Source organism: Macaca mulatta, chromosome 4 (assembly GCF_049350105.2).
Source record: "Macaca mulatta isolate MMU2019108-1 chromosome 4, T2T-MMU8v2.0, whole genome shotgun sequence".
NCBI lineage: Eukaryota > Metazoa > Chordata > Mammalia > Primates > Cercopithecidae > Macaca > Macaca mulatta.
Genome location: NC_133409.1, coordinates 24672124 through 24687924, shown reverse-complemented (window position 1 = coordinate 24687924; position 15801 = coordinate 24672124). Strand labels below are relative to the sequence as shown.

At 34.8% G+C, this 15801-nt stretch overlaps 1 long non-coding RNA gene across 1 annotated transcript; it reads right to left on the bottom strand.

Moving 5' to 3' along the window:
- Positions 1-7163: 7163 nt before the first annotated feature.
- On the bottom strand, positions 7164-11356 carry LOC144340270 (uncharacterized). Its single transcript, XR_013416175.1, has 3 exons — positions 11224-11356; positions 10843-11022; positions 7164-10251 (listed from the first exon to the last, which is right to left on the bottom strand). It is a non-coding gene; the product is annotated as an uncharacterized LOC144340270 (long non-coding RNA).
- Positions 11357-15801: the final 4445 nt, after the last annotated feature.

Genomic DNA, 15801 nt, shown 5'->3' with positions numbered 1-15801 from the left:
TATGTCCTCTCTCTCTCATTCTCCCTAAGTCTGTCTCTATATGTCTCTCCTATTTCTGTGTGTATCTGTCTCTCTTTGCCTCTGTTGCTCTTTGCCTGTTCTTGTCTCTACCTACCATGCCACAAGGTCTTATCTCTGCTTCTAGCTTCGTATCTCCATTGTTTTCCGCCCACGTTGTCCAAATTTATCCATTTACACGTGAGTCGATGGCTGCTATTTCCAGTTCTGGCTTAACATCCTTTATAAATTCAAATGCTGACAAGGGAGAATCCCTGTGTCCCAATTTCAAATTTTAGGAGAGGGAATCTGGTTGGCTAAATGTAGACAACAGATCTCAAGCTGTGGCTGGTTTTCAGTGAGTGTCACATGGATGGCTGCACACTTAGCAGTGGCTATGATCAGTCTCTATGAGAAGGACATAGGAGTTACAGAAAACATATCTATTTACATGTGTAATAAGGGCCTAAAACATCAGTTTTTCCTAAAAACTATTCATTAAGGTACTTGAAATATCCCATTGATTTTGACTTTAAAGAGGGTGTCCAAAAACTGAGCCAGGAAATTACAGTACAGAACAAAAACAAAAGACATTTAAACACATGGAAAGAACCCCTGACATCTCCTAGAGAGAGGCAAGTGGTCTAAACCTCAAGGACTATTGTACCATTCCACCAAGAGAACACTCCTGAAGATACTCCCTTGCGGCACTTAAAAGTAGGACTGGAAAATAAGACTTTGAATATAAAGCCTAGTCAAAGAATAATGTGATTATTTCCAACACTTTTTATGAAAAAGGGGCATGGGTAGGAAGAATATTTACTCCTTAAAAATTAAATATGATATTATAAAATTCTTTTAAGATCATTGTCTTCTGTAGTACTGTTATTTACACACAGAAGTAATATAATCGTTTCAATCATAAAAAAGTTTTAAACTGAAGTTATGTCCTCATTAAAAAGTAATGTTTATTAGACATAGGCAAAATTGGTGTCGAGTTTATGCACGGAGCTTATAATACTAAAGAGAAAAAAATGGGATTAAAATGTGTAAGAAAAATATAAGCTTAACGCTAAGCTTTAACAAGGACATTGAAAACCTGGGGATAATGAGTGGGGCTGTACAAATGAGGTACATCCTGCTGGAAAAGTTGGACTGAGTCTCTCTAAAAATAAGAAGGACAGTCTGGGAGAAAATGTTAAATAAATATATGCAAAGAGTGGGAGTGGGAGAAGGAAGAAAAGTTGAAATGGGGGCACAGAGAGAGGTCAGGTCTTTCATTTAGTGTTGACTAAGATGCTTGAGGAGCCGAGGGTTGCATGGCACAGTAACTGGAGTTTCAGAAGAAGTTTCAAGAGACGAGAGATTGCAATTAAGGCAGCAAATTTGGTGAATTAGTTTGGCAACAATATATAGCATAAATTGAATGATGGAGTGGACAGGGATTATAACTTTACCCTGTTATAATCAGCATCTTGTTCATCAGCATTAAAACTCACCTAAAGGGCCCAAGACCTACAAATCCACACAGTGTCCACTCCTTCCGCATTACCCAACCTACCAAAGCTGACCTCACATATCATCATGACCTTTACAATCGAAACTCCCCTCTCCTGAACTCTGATTCCTGGTTCTCTCTGACTGATTCCTGGTTCTCGCAAGAGGCCAGATCTCAGCTAAGCAGTCGATGAAAGGCATTCACTGCACCTCATGTCCCATGCCCTAAATAAAACTCTCCTCTGCTACCAATGTGAGACAAACCCAAATGAGTCTCAAATTAACACAGGGATAAAAGTGTCAAAATGATTCCTTGGAGGTCAGAAAGAAGAGAGATGATGGGGAGAACAAAAATCCATCAAAGAAAGACAGAAAAGCAGATCCAAGGAAAGCAACAGAAAAACAAAGTAAGTAAGCTATAACTAGCATTACTACTGAAAATCCATGTTCGATCTGGCTCATCAGCAAAATATTAATAAAACTTAAGAGAATGAGAAAGGTAGAAACTTCTGCAAAGAAACCTAAGACAAGATTTTTAATGATTTTGGATTTACACCTCCTCTTTGCTAATCAATAAATGTCATCAAAATATTTGTTCTATTAAAATTATACAACCATATAATTTGCTTACATTTGGAAATGACCTACATTCTGAGATACATGGTTTTATGTCTATTAATAAGCTATCCTACACATGTGACCAATAATTAGCCTACTACCCCTAAAGCTTCATAGCAGTGTAACGTAAATGATTTATCAATTTTCTAAGTGCAGCAAATCACAAGGATATTAAAGGAATTAATAATCTCATAATGATATAAACCCAAGAGTCTTCCTCCACCTTCTCATTAAATATAAGCACAATGGCTGACTGCAGAGTGCTCCATAGGAGCTATGAGAAAAAAACTTGAAGTCTGTGATCTTGTTTTCTCTGACAAAAGAAAGTATGAATAAAGGGGAATGATGAAAGTTTCTCAAGAACCATATGCATTCTTGGTTATGTCATTTATCTCTTACCTGGAGTTAAGTGCCGTCTCAGGTGGATTATATTGCTGGGTTACGCTCTCACCTGTGTGAGTGTCTCACAGGTAATATCTGATGAGTCCTTCTTATACTTTTCAAGATTTATCTATAAGAAATAGACTTTATATCCCTATCAGTGTCACTGATAGTACCACATCGATACAGAATAATCATTAAAAAGCTTAGTTACGTTTGCTTGAAGAGCCCAGATGAAAGACTACGTCTACAAAACTGTTGACAAGTTTATTATAATAACCAAGCTTTTACAAGGTTATTTCTTATTTTCTTTTTATTTTATTTATTTTGTTCCACTACTTAATGTAAGAGTTGGAAACTTCTAGAAGAGTCCTGTGGGGATGGGAAGATTAATGTTCCCGTTTTTGTTCAGATTTTTGCTCCCATCTTTTAGAAAATTCATCCAGGTAAGAATTTGATTGATTTGAAGTGCAATAGTCCATCATCTCCTCAAAGATACTGTGATGCTCAGGGCAGCCAGGTAGGCAGAGGGCTAGAGAGGCATCCAGGCAGCAAGAGGACACACACTATTGCTCCCGAGTGACTTTTATGTGATAACTCCCATTTGTTCTGCTCAATCGTTTTCATCAGAAATATCGGAATAAAGATTTTGTTTTATTTTTGGTTATGTTGGTGTGGAATACTCCATATTGATATGAAATGCTCATTGTAGAAAAATTGAAACATAGAGATGAGCAAATACAATAAAATAAAAACAAGCCATAAACTCACCACCCAAATTAATCATCACACTAATTTTTTTGTTAATTCCTTTTCTGTCAGAATTTTTTCTTTGAATACATTTGTTTAAACAAACATTGTTTTGTATTATTTGGTAAACTACTTTTTAAACTCAATAAGATATATTCCATGACAAATATATTCCATGTGAATAAATATTATTTCTATACTTTAATTGCAAATAGTTATACATCATATAACATATATAGATATCTAGATAAACAATCAGACATTAAGTTGACAGTAAAATTTTAAAAAATAAAAGAGCACAACATTAGTAATCTAGGGCTTTCAGGGAAAGAGTTACTTCAGATAAATAAATTAACAATCAACTAATACAGGAAATTGTATTAAGCAGAAAGATACAGAGATCTCACTATAAGTATGTCCTGATCTCAGTACAAGAGGCAGATATCATACATAGATAACAAAGAGATCCACATTTGTGGTTTTCTCCTTAAAATATTATACCCTATCCCCTTTTATTTTATATTAATTTATTGTTAAGAGATAGGGCCTTGCCATGTTGCTCAGGCTGGTCTCAAACTCCTGAGCTGAAATGACCTGCCCACCTCAGCCTCCCAAAGTGCTGAGATTACGGGCAGGAGCCACCGTGCCCAGCTCCCCCATCCCCTTTTAAATAATCATTTAACCATATCTATATGGACTATAACCATTGACTATTATCCCATGTATCAATAGTCAGTCTGCTTTTTTATTTTGGGTTCACCACTCATTGTCACTGCTCAACAACTGCCCAATAGCTTTCTGGCTGTTTTTCCTAATTCCAATTTGTCATGGACTGAGAAGCTGAAGGTCTTAGCTTATTAATGAATGCATATTAAATAAGGCCCAATAAATCTATGAGGGAAGTATCTGAGTCAGTAAATATCATCCATTGTTTTTATATATCATTTTCACTTATGTTAACCTACATGACAACATATTCATAAAAACTGTAGGTAATTATTAGGTACTTCATGCTTTTACAGAAAAGAAAACCAAGACTTGGAGAAATGAAATAATGTATTCAATGTTGCCTGGCTATAAAATTGTAGAGCAAGGGCTCAAACCCAATTCTTCTTATTCCAAACTGACTCTAAAAACTTTGTGAAAAGTAACTTTAGTTTTTTTTTCTTGCTTCTGCATGAAAAAATTATAATCCAGAGAAAAGTTTTCTAAAACATGTTTTATGAAACACAAATTATGCAATAAAAGAGGAAAACACTGGACCAAAGAAACATTGCAGGACTCCTCAGTGATTGTAATATGCTAACGTGCTGCATAAATCTCCAAAAGCAGCATTTTCATAATTGCTTGGACCTCCGAGATGATCCTGTGTAACAGCACACCCCTGCAGACTTCTAAGAAGTACATTACAGAAGATACTGTCCTGCTGCGGGGCTCGGGGAAAGGGAGGCTCACCAGATGAGAGAAGAGAGCCTTGATTATTAGTCTTTGCATTCATCTCTCATTTATAATTTGTTAATAGGACAAAGATTAAAAAGTAAATTCTGGAAAACTTGATGTTTAAGTGAATGATTATCTTTTGATAATATAGAAAATTACTTCTAATAAAAAGGATAGATCAGTCTTGCAGGAGTAGCTACAGAATACTCCTATAAGCTACTGTTAACATTTAATCAGATGAAAGTGTAAATTCACAGAACACCCAGATATAAAATGGAAATTCTTAGGCTGGATTTGGAATGAAATCATGTCCTGTGACTGACTGCAGCACTATTATACCGGAACCTTCCACTGAGATATGATACACTGTCCCGATATCTCAGTGATCTCTTGTAACACAACATTTCCATCTCATACTTTATTAATGACAAAGATGAAAGAATTCTCACTGTAATTCAATACTTCACATCTTTACAAGTTCCATACAATAAAAATATTTGAGAAATTCTTTAAAATTCAACAAATCATTTTTAATATAGCTAAATCTGTTTGCAGTTGGTTAAAATATTTTCATGAAATACCATCATTTTTTAAAATTACAAAGAATGTCATTTTATAGCCTAAAAATTAAGAAATTCCCCACCTTTAAAATGGTGCCCAACTTGCCTTGTTGATATTCTGCATCACAGAAATCCTACTTTTGGCAACGTGTTGCCATCACAATCTGTGAGTGAGAATTTTGCGAAGCCTTTTATATTTATTATCTTATTTAATACTTAAAACAGCCCAACAAAGTGAGTACACTAAAAATAATATCGGATTTTTAAATTTTCTGGATGAGGCAGAGCTAGGATTGGATGCCAGGCACCCTGACTACAAAGTTCCTTTACTTAACCCACCTTTCTCTGAGATGCTCATATTTAGTTAGTCATTTCATACATGTTCCTATTTAAGTCATTTTAGTAGTCATAGAAGGCTTAAAGGGAAAGATATATTCTCAATAAGATGCCGCTATTTCATTAGCAAGCTTCTTGGGACTACAAAATATCCCTTCATTCAATTGATACCTAACTTCCACTCTTCAATTAGAAGTCAAAAGACCATGATCTCATGATTTCTTTTCCCTTTTTGGCATTTCTGCTGTCTCATCAAGGCCTTTACAAATGGAACTTAAATTTGATTAACTGTAGTATAAGCAAAACACCAAATAAAAATCAATGAGGCATATATGTATGGCAAAGGAAGGCAGCTCTAAAACTCAAAACAGCTTCACCAGAAACCTCATGGACACTCAATCTGCAATTTTGGCTTTTGTATAAATTAATTTTAATTCCAAAGCTGAGAAAAGGGAGAGGTAATCATATGACTAATTTGGCCTACAGTACAGGAGAAGTTGGCAGTGGTATTATTAAAGAGTCTAGAAGGGCATCCTATCAATCAACCAAAAATTATTTATTAAATATTTACCGTCACCACCCTTATGCCACAATGCTTAGAATCCCAGCCCTTGAGTTATCAGTTGTGGTTAAAGCACAAACAGAGAATAAGAATATCTTAATGTGAATGTATATTACCTGGAGAGAAAAATGGCATTAACTCCTTGACAACCACTCTTACAGTAATGTTAATATAATACAGAACCCAAAGGAAATAGAATAAAATACAGGTTAACTATGATTGATTCTAGAAAGGTCACATCAGTGAAGTGGAGCTCTGTGAATCCAAAGATGTACCGGAGCTGTGGTGCTTAGTTCTAGAAGGTAGCATCAATGTACTAGCTATGTACTAGATACTAAGAAAATGAAAGAAAATATATTGTTGAGGTAGAATATTGGGGCCAAGACCCCAAGCTTATCTGCAACTCATGAGAGGTTTTTCTTTTTTTTTTTTTTTTTTTTGTCCTCCAATTGTCTGTGTTAGTTGGTGACTTATTTATAACGTGAAATGCATTCTGTCATCTGAAGCTGAGGCCCCACAAGTAGAAAAAGGTCCCTCGCCATTCAATGTAGGAAAAGACCGGCAGTATATTACATAAAACCAGTATTATACATATGCAGAACTCCTGTTCTAAGAGAATTACAAAGGAACATACATGGATTTTCTGGTATCCTCTCATCTACAAAGGCTCTCATCTTCCAACACAGCATGTTCCCTATCCAGTGGTTCAACTGGTTCTCTAAAGGGAAAAAAACATTTTGTATAAATATTACTGCTTTAAGAATATGTAGTGCCAAATTTAGAAAAATAATGATAAAATATTTAAGATACAATAATCTTCACTGTGTATTCCATACCACTAACTTCAGTGTGACTTTCTGTTTCTTATAGTGTATTGACAGTGGATTTCACTATCAATTTGTTTTTCATTCTATCCTCAACCATAGGGCCACTAAATCGGACTGTCTATAAATGCTTAATTATGATCTCATTAGAAAAAATGTCACTCATATCATTGACAAATGAGTACAGTTCTGATATCAATGTTTTTGATATTTTATTTTACATTAAAGAGACTACAATGAAACAACAAAGATACATGTCAGATTTCACTCAGCTTTCGATGATGTGTGCAACTACTTTGCTAAATTATATGAGTTTTCCAATACTAGAAGAATATTTTCTTACATTTATGTGCTACTTCCAATGTAACAGCTACAAACACAACACAATTTTAAGATTAATCCATATTGTTCATTTTTGTCCATAATTTTAAAGTCTAGATAATGAAGAAAACAATTTATAGCATTCATGACTTTTATAATATTAATATTTCCATCATGATCAATTTCAAACTACCCACACCAGACTGAGAAGAGCAGCATACCATTATAAGACATACGTATAATACATACAGACACAATAGATGTAAATAACACCAATAGCATAGATAAGAGTAACATGTAGTATAAAAGGACAAGTCTTGAGTATTTATTACCTTTGTTTTAACATAACGTTCAATTTGTTTATATAATTTAAGTTTAATGGCAAAATTGCTGAAATTTTGTCAGTTCTTGAGAGCCTGTGTGAGCTGACTCCAGCATTTCAATGCCTCTGTCCCTCCTAGTTGCCAGAACAGTACACTTCCCCATATTAGTCTTTCTAGATGTGTTTCCTCAGTTGCAGGATTATTTTAGAAATTCCCTACTACAACTTGTTTGGTTTTAAGATTCTCATTATTATTTCCTGAAATGAAATGCAATATAAGAGATAACCAAGGAACGTAAAGGAGGGTGGTCAATTATCCGTTAAAGAGAAAACTATGAGATAATGAAAGAAACATAGGATTTGGAGTCAGAAGACCAAGACCTGTGTATGAGACTTAGTCCTATTATCTTAAATGTATCTTTTAAATTTCGACCTTCAGGATTCTTATCTGTAAAACTCAGCTAATAGTCACTTACTTTGCAAGTTTTTTTAATGAAAAATACATGAGAATAGCCGTGAACGTTTTTACAATTAAAAATTACAACACAAAATAAAACATCTTATAATATGCTATTCTTTTATATGAGTTTAACCTTTCAGAACTCTTTTTTATAGAGAAAACAGTCATATATTAGATTTTAGTCGCTACCTTATTACAACTAACAACGTGATTAAAGGCATTTTTTTGGTTTGAAAAAAATCTTTTATCTATTACAAAATAGGTAGATTTGGGTATGAATAGTTACATTAAAGGAGATATCAAGTGTACTCAACTAAACCCAGGAATGACATTCAAGAGACCAGGATTTTACTCGTTCAACAAAACTTGTGACACAATTTGCAATTTCTCTGAGGCTTATTTTGTTTATCTTTAAACTGCAATGATTGAGCAAACTAATCTGATGTTCTAAGTCTAAATTTGATGATAGTTTCTTTACCACCTCATTAAAATTTCCTTTCAAATGCTAGTACTCATTTAAGTGGTAATTTATAAAGCTACCATTCCTAGCTTTTAGAGTCTCATTCTCACAGTCAGCTCTTACGTAGCATGTTAGTCTGCTCACACTGCTGTAACAAAATACTATAAGTTGAATAGCTTATAAACAACAGAAATTTATTTCTCATAGCTCTGGAACCTGGGAAGTCTAAGATCAAGTCACCAGCAGATTCTATGTCTAATGAGAGCCTGCTTTGTGGTTTATAGACAGTGACTTCTCACTGTGTGTTCACATAATGGAAGGGCAGTGGGTTCTCTCTTGGGCCTCTGTTATTAAGGCACTAATCCCAATCATGAGGGCTCTGCCCCCGTGACCTAATCCCTCCCAAAGGCCCCACCACCTACTTCTATCACTTTGAAGGTTAGGATTTTAACACTGAATCTGGAGAGGACACTGCACTCAGACCATAGACTATAGGAACATGGTTGAAATAGGCCATTTCTTTACAGAGGAACATTCCACAGTTCCTTTGTTATTCTAGCTACACAGTGGCACATACTCTGCTTTTTAGTCACAGGGATGTATAGAGAAGGGACATGGAAGTAGACAGAAAATTTTAAAACCAAAATTTGAGAAGCCACTTTCTGAGATAAAAACATAAAACTTTTCTGAAGATATAACACAAACGAAACATGAATTCTGATTTTTCTATGCCTTAGTGTTTTGCCCTTAAGAAGATACCAAATCCAAGAAGTTAAGAATGTTTAGAAACACTTTGTTTTTTGTTTTTGTCCTTTTAATACGTACCTCCAAGTCTAAGTTCTCATATCTCACCTCTAGTTGGTCCTTAGACTTGCTGCTTCCTCCTAATAGGCCTGTCCCCTAACCCCTGAGCTTCCATACTCCAACTCCCTGGCCCACAACAGAATATGTGCTTCCAATTTAGGTAAAAATAAAACTACAGCAAATAAATACATAACCTTCAATACAAGTAAGAATCATTTTACGTATAAGTGAATGTGACAACTGCCTGCCTGTTACAGGGTCAGGTGAAGAAGTAAAAATGCCCCCTGGGTAATTCCTGAGATGATGTGAGACCTTCCTGGAACTTATTTATTACACAGTAAGGAAGAGTAGGATGCTCTTTCTGGAATATTTTTCTTGGGAACTTAAAATATAAACCTCGATCACTGACAAGGTGGCACTTTGAGATTAAGCCATGGGAAATCTAGCAAGATTTACAAATACAGCAGTCTAAGAATAACACCCTTCCTGCCATCTGTGATTGGCATCATTATTATAGACTCTATTATAATCTTATCTCGTTGTCCAACGAAGCTATTCATTCAGTGACTAAGCTCACGTCAAAGATCAGGCAGAGTTTACTTACTTGCGGAAAAAAAAAAGCTTTTGAAAAACACAAACTCATTGCACAGACCGAACCAAGAGTGTCTATGACATGGTGCAAGGTGCTTATGATATAAGGTGGCAGCAAATGAAGTCAAAACAGAAATACCAGCTGAGAAGGTGTTTAATCTTCAAGGTGTGAGGTATTATATTCTAGCACTCTCTCTGACTGATATCAGACATGCAGGGAAAAACTAACTAAAACATATGGGAAAAGTGCACTTGTGTCCCTTTGATGTCTGTGTTGGCAAAGCACCTCAGCATTCACATCCAGTCTTTAATAAAACAGCTGAAGTTCCTGGTTTGTAAATAAAGGAAACTAAGAGATTGCCCTGTAATGTCTGTAGCACACACAAAAATATAACTTCAATGCAGGCCTGAAACCACGCATCTCAACATACACACACACACACACCCCCACACACACACCCACACACACCTCTTAGAGTTATCTTGTAAGGAACTCCATACCTGCTTCTATCACGGCCTGCAATTTTCAAATAATTTTTATTGTGGAAAACTAATGAATTCCTACAAACCCTTCAACACCCTTTTTTTTTTTTCACCATGAAGGAGAGGGAGAATACGGCAGATTGTCCATATATTTAAATGTTGAGAGAAGTTGGAGTTCCTCTTTCCCATAAGGAAGAAACTAAAGGCCATAAACACATTGTTAATAAAGCCAATACAGGTCTCTACACAAGGAATGATCAATGAAATGCACAACTAGCTTTTCAGCAGAAGTCAGGGACAGACGTAGTAGCATCAAGCAAAAACAAGAATAAAAGGATAGATTTTGTCAATGATTCAGGCACTTCCAAAAGAGTCCTGACCTCCAAATCCATAAAGGGAATAAGGGCCTGCCAGAGACCCAAAGTAAAGAGGATACTCTTGACACCAGAAAATCCAATCTTCATGTGCTTGGATCGACCTTCCAGGTGGCTCATTCTGAGAACCACACAGCCCAGGGTGTGCAGACAGCAAGTCCTCTACCCTCAGTAACGATGCTCACATGAGCTTCCACACTCCTCTGGACCTCACGCCATCTTATACCAATAATGGGTGAAACCTAGAAGACAGTGAAATGGATCTGTGTTTTGTAAGCTGGTCTGTTCCATTCACCCAAGACAGATGTGTAGAATTTTAGGAACTAAGGATTAAAACAGCAATTTGAGATCACTTAATCCCAACCCCGCCCAATAAGAGAATTTCTTAAAGGACTCTTCAGACTGTGGTGGTGGTTCTGCTTTGGCCTCAGTCCACTACATACATTGAGAACATGCAGTTGTTACTGATGGTCCAAATTTGGGCCACTGTAAATTTTAAGAAAACTCGTCCTTCCTTGAGCTGGTATCTGGTTCCCTGGTTCCCTGTGTTTTATATCTGGAGATTGTGGTTGATCTGAGAGACAGAGAAAGAGAGAGACAAGATACAATTTTTAAGAGTTCATAAGTCAACTATTATAGTTTTTAGTTCTAAAAAGTTTGCAATATTAACATCAAGTATATCAACACCCAATTTTTAGGACATGATACATTTTTTAGAAAATTGTCAGTCTCTTAGTGTGGTACCATTCATATTCACTATTATTTCTTAAACATTACTGAGGGAAATTCTGCAGTTGTGTTTGTAAATCCTTTCAGTAAACTATAGGATAATTTAATTAAAATTAAGATGATTTCTTGTAAAAGAGATTAGCATATTTCAGACTTTAATTCTACCTTTTCAGCTGGAAAAGTAACTTTCCTGCTTTTGAATATGGAAGAAAAAAGGTCAAATTGAGTTGTATCTTTCATCCAAGTGATACAGCACATAGTGAAACAGTGGGCTTGTCTCTTCCGTGTTCATCTTGTGTCTCTGTAGCAGTCTTTTTCACAATTCTCTGCTCACTTTCATCTGTTTTGATGTTCTTCCAGACATCTGCCACAAATAATTAGTGATTTTACTCTCAGATTGTCACATGCTTATTTCTAAGACCTAATCTCCCTTTAAGAGTATCTGGTTTTATGATGTGCCTATCTCTTTTTTGTCAGCCTTGGGATCCCAGCTTCTATGAAATCTAGAGGTATCCTTGACTAGGACTAATATCTCTTTACTTTTGTTTTATGCATCCTAAGACATGTTCACCCAAGATGCTTATCTTTTATACAACTCAAAAATTGCTTTATTTCATCCTACCAATAAAGTCTTATCAGGGCTCTGTGTTATGACTCTCTATCTTAGAATTCTCATGTGAGAGGGCTTCATGAAGATGCGTATTAATCCTACCTGTATTTGAATTAAAAAATGAAGTCAGATTTTTTTCTGATAGACAGTAAATCTGTTTGGCTGATTGGTTTGAAATGATGATGGGCTTTGCCAAATAGGTAAATGATAAATATTTTCCATAAATTAATCCCGTAGTCCTGAGATTTTGACAATAGTTTATTTAAAGTGCATGAAAAGAAAGCATTTAATCAAAACTATTGCACTTATTAGTAGATGTGTACCAAAATTAATAAAAGTTATTGAATACATCTCAACAAAGCCTTTTTAATATACTTTCTATAACTTGAGCAAGAAAATAACCCTAATAACAGGGTGACAAATCATTTCGCAAATCAGGATCCAAATGGAAGGGAACTTAATTGAATTGTCAGCTGATAGATAATTAAAATATTTTTGATGATATATCACTAGAAGGATTTTTGGCACATAACTTGGAAGGAGTTCAAATAATTGAATGACATTGTTCTACTAAAATTCCTTCCATTTCTATCTACTTATTTATGATAACAAGCTTTCTCAGTGCTTACATATATATAAAATATAAAAATATGAATATAATTGATTTTGAATCTCACCTCAACCTGATAATAATTAATATTTGTCCAGGAATAGGCTATTCTTTTTATTAAGGGATTCATTTTCAGTATGGCTTACTTTTTACCTTTAATAAGTATTTATCAAAATTTATATTATGTTGTTTTGATCAATTATGTACTACTAATAATTTTCATAACACTAAATATGGAAGAAATTAAAATCTTATTGTCAGAAAACTAAAAATAATTAAATTTTAACTTATACATATACTTTTGTTGCAGAGATATATGATAGATGACCAATAAAATACTTTCAGAAATATAAAAGTATATTGCATTAGGGTAAAAGTTTACAAGAGAAATATGGAAATATGAGCTCAAAGAAGAAAACAAAGACAAATTTCCCAACTCCTAAGAATTTCTTTATGTATTTTTAAATAAATGCTAACATGGGTGTCTTGAATCACATGATTTCAAAGCTGGAAAAAAAATTAAAGGTTAACTGTTAAAATGATTTTCATGCTTATTTGCCTTATTACTCCAAATAATTCTGAACAATTTTGTACGTCTTCAAACACTTGATTGACTTCTGATTTTTTCTATATTGAGTTTAAATGGTTACCAAAGATACAATTTCTGGGGCAATATAAATATTGACATTTAAAATTCAAAAAAACAATTATATTACTTTTAAAAATATAGCCCATGGGAATACAAACGCCAAGACAATTTCACACTACCGTCATCTCTATCCTTCATATCTTAGGTGTACCCCTGCAATACCACTTCTCTTCTCCTATTATCCTCTTCTGAATGCTTCCCTCATTCTGCAGCTATCAAGGGGTTTGCATAAAGTCAAAATTTTTCGAAATTTATTTTTTAAACTCTATTTCTTTTTTTGACTGAAACTTTTTTATAGATATATCATAGTTGTACATATTTGTGGGGAATATGTGATATTTTAATATGTATACAAGAAGTAATGATCAAATCAGGGTAACTGGAATATTCGTCGCCTCAAACATGGATGGATCTTCAGTTTCATCCCTTCACAAAGGCTAGATTCTTACAGTCCTCATTCTATAATAAGCATATGTATAAAGACATCTACTGCAGGCATTAAATGTATAGGAAAGGCACTTGTCACTAAATCACATATAAGTAAACATCAAAATAATAGAGAAACTATATAGTGTCTGGATGATTGATTTTTTTAAAAAGTTCCTCCTAACATGGTTCAACAGCTGATCAAATATTTACAACCTGGTATATTGACTGTAATCACATATAAGTAAACATCAAAATAATAGAGAAACTATATAGTGTCTGGATGATTGATTTTTTTAAAAAGTTCCTCCTAACATGGTTCAACAGCTGATCAAATATTTACAACCTGGTATATTGACTGTCCTTGAACAGTATAATCTATTCCTCAGTTACCATTAGATCAGTACACTCTTAATATTTTGTTTGGTTCTTTAGCTAATACATGTTGACATTTACTGGAATTAAAACAAAGAAGAACAAGGTTGCCAAAGACTCTTATATATTGTCCAACGCTTTATCCCAAATCTTTCCTGGTTAACATGGTCAACTGACTCATGGTAGCCCTATACTGAAAGGGTAATTCTGCTGGAACCAGATTGTGCGCCCTTTTAAAACACTGGTCTGCAGGTGAGAATGTAAACAAGTCAACCTCTGGTAATACAGCTAAAAATGGAGATAGTTGCAAATGGAATGGAACCAATAAGATAACTTATCTTCCTCATCCACCAAGAATATTTACTTGCTGCAATTCCACCATTTTTCTTCTGTTTGCTGAAAATCTCCTTCATTTAGGAATGAAGAAAGTGAGTAGTAAAAAACAATGATTGGAAATCCCATACCTGTGCTGTAGGTCTGCGCCTGCCTCTAACCAGCTGTGAGTCCATAAAAAGCCATACCTTCCATGGATTGTAACACAATGATGGCTGATGATTTATCTCTCCTAAAATTTGGTCATATTAGGAATTTAAGCATTCATAAATGATCTTTTTCTCCTTGGCATATATAACCAAATCAAATGCTAAGCCTATAGAAGTCACACATAAATGTATGTAACACACTTATATACAGGCACTGTATTTAGTGTTAAAGCCAATCTTCCTCCTCTCTAGTGTTAAGGAGATTGGTCTCCATATAATATCCCACATGACCCACTGATGAGTAAATACATAGAACTCAGAGAAATATTGAATTAAAGTGGTATAATTTACTTAATCAACTATGTGAAACTAAAATATGGTTATTTTCAAATGCAACACCCATTTCCATAGACATCACTTGCTTTTTTCTTCCTAAATAAACTTTACATTACTCCAACTCAACAAACTCACCTTGAACATCTTCTTGGTTCATCATATCTATGTTCTCAAGGAGTTCTGCCAGGATTCATTGTTTTGGCTACTACCTAACCCTGTTGTCACAGATGTCATCTTTCTTGCCTTACATCAAATCACTCCTCCTCTTTTTGATAAAACTGCAAAGTGCCTTTCACATTCAATCATAAAAAGAGATTTAATCTTCATAACTAACAAATATGTATGTTACAGACAAGAATGAGGCAATTTTTGTCATTCTTCCAATTTTTTCACATAATCTGGTTTTATACACTATAATCAGTTTATTTAATATAGATTTCTTCATGATTTAATAGAAAACTTTCTTTTTTGTTTTTTTCAGATGGAGTTTTGCTATTTCACCCAGCCTGGAGTTCAATGGCAAACAGTTGCATGATCTCAGCTCACTGCAACCTCTGCCTTCCAGTTTCAACCAATCCTCCTGCCTCAGCCTCCCGAGTAGCTGTACTACAGGCATGCACTACCATGCCTGGCTAATTTTTGTATTTTTAGTAGAGACAGGGTTTCACCATGTTGGCCAGGATGGTCTCAAACTCCTGACCTCATGATCCACCCGCCTCAGCCTCCCAAAGTGCTGGGATTGCAGGCATGAGCCACCACGCCTGGCCAATAGAACACTTTCTAATAACTTGTTTGAAAACCTTC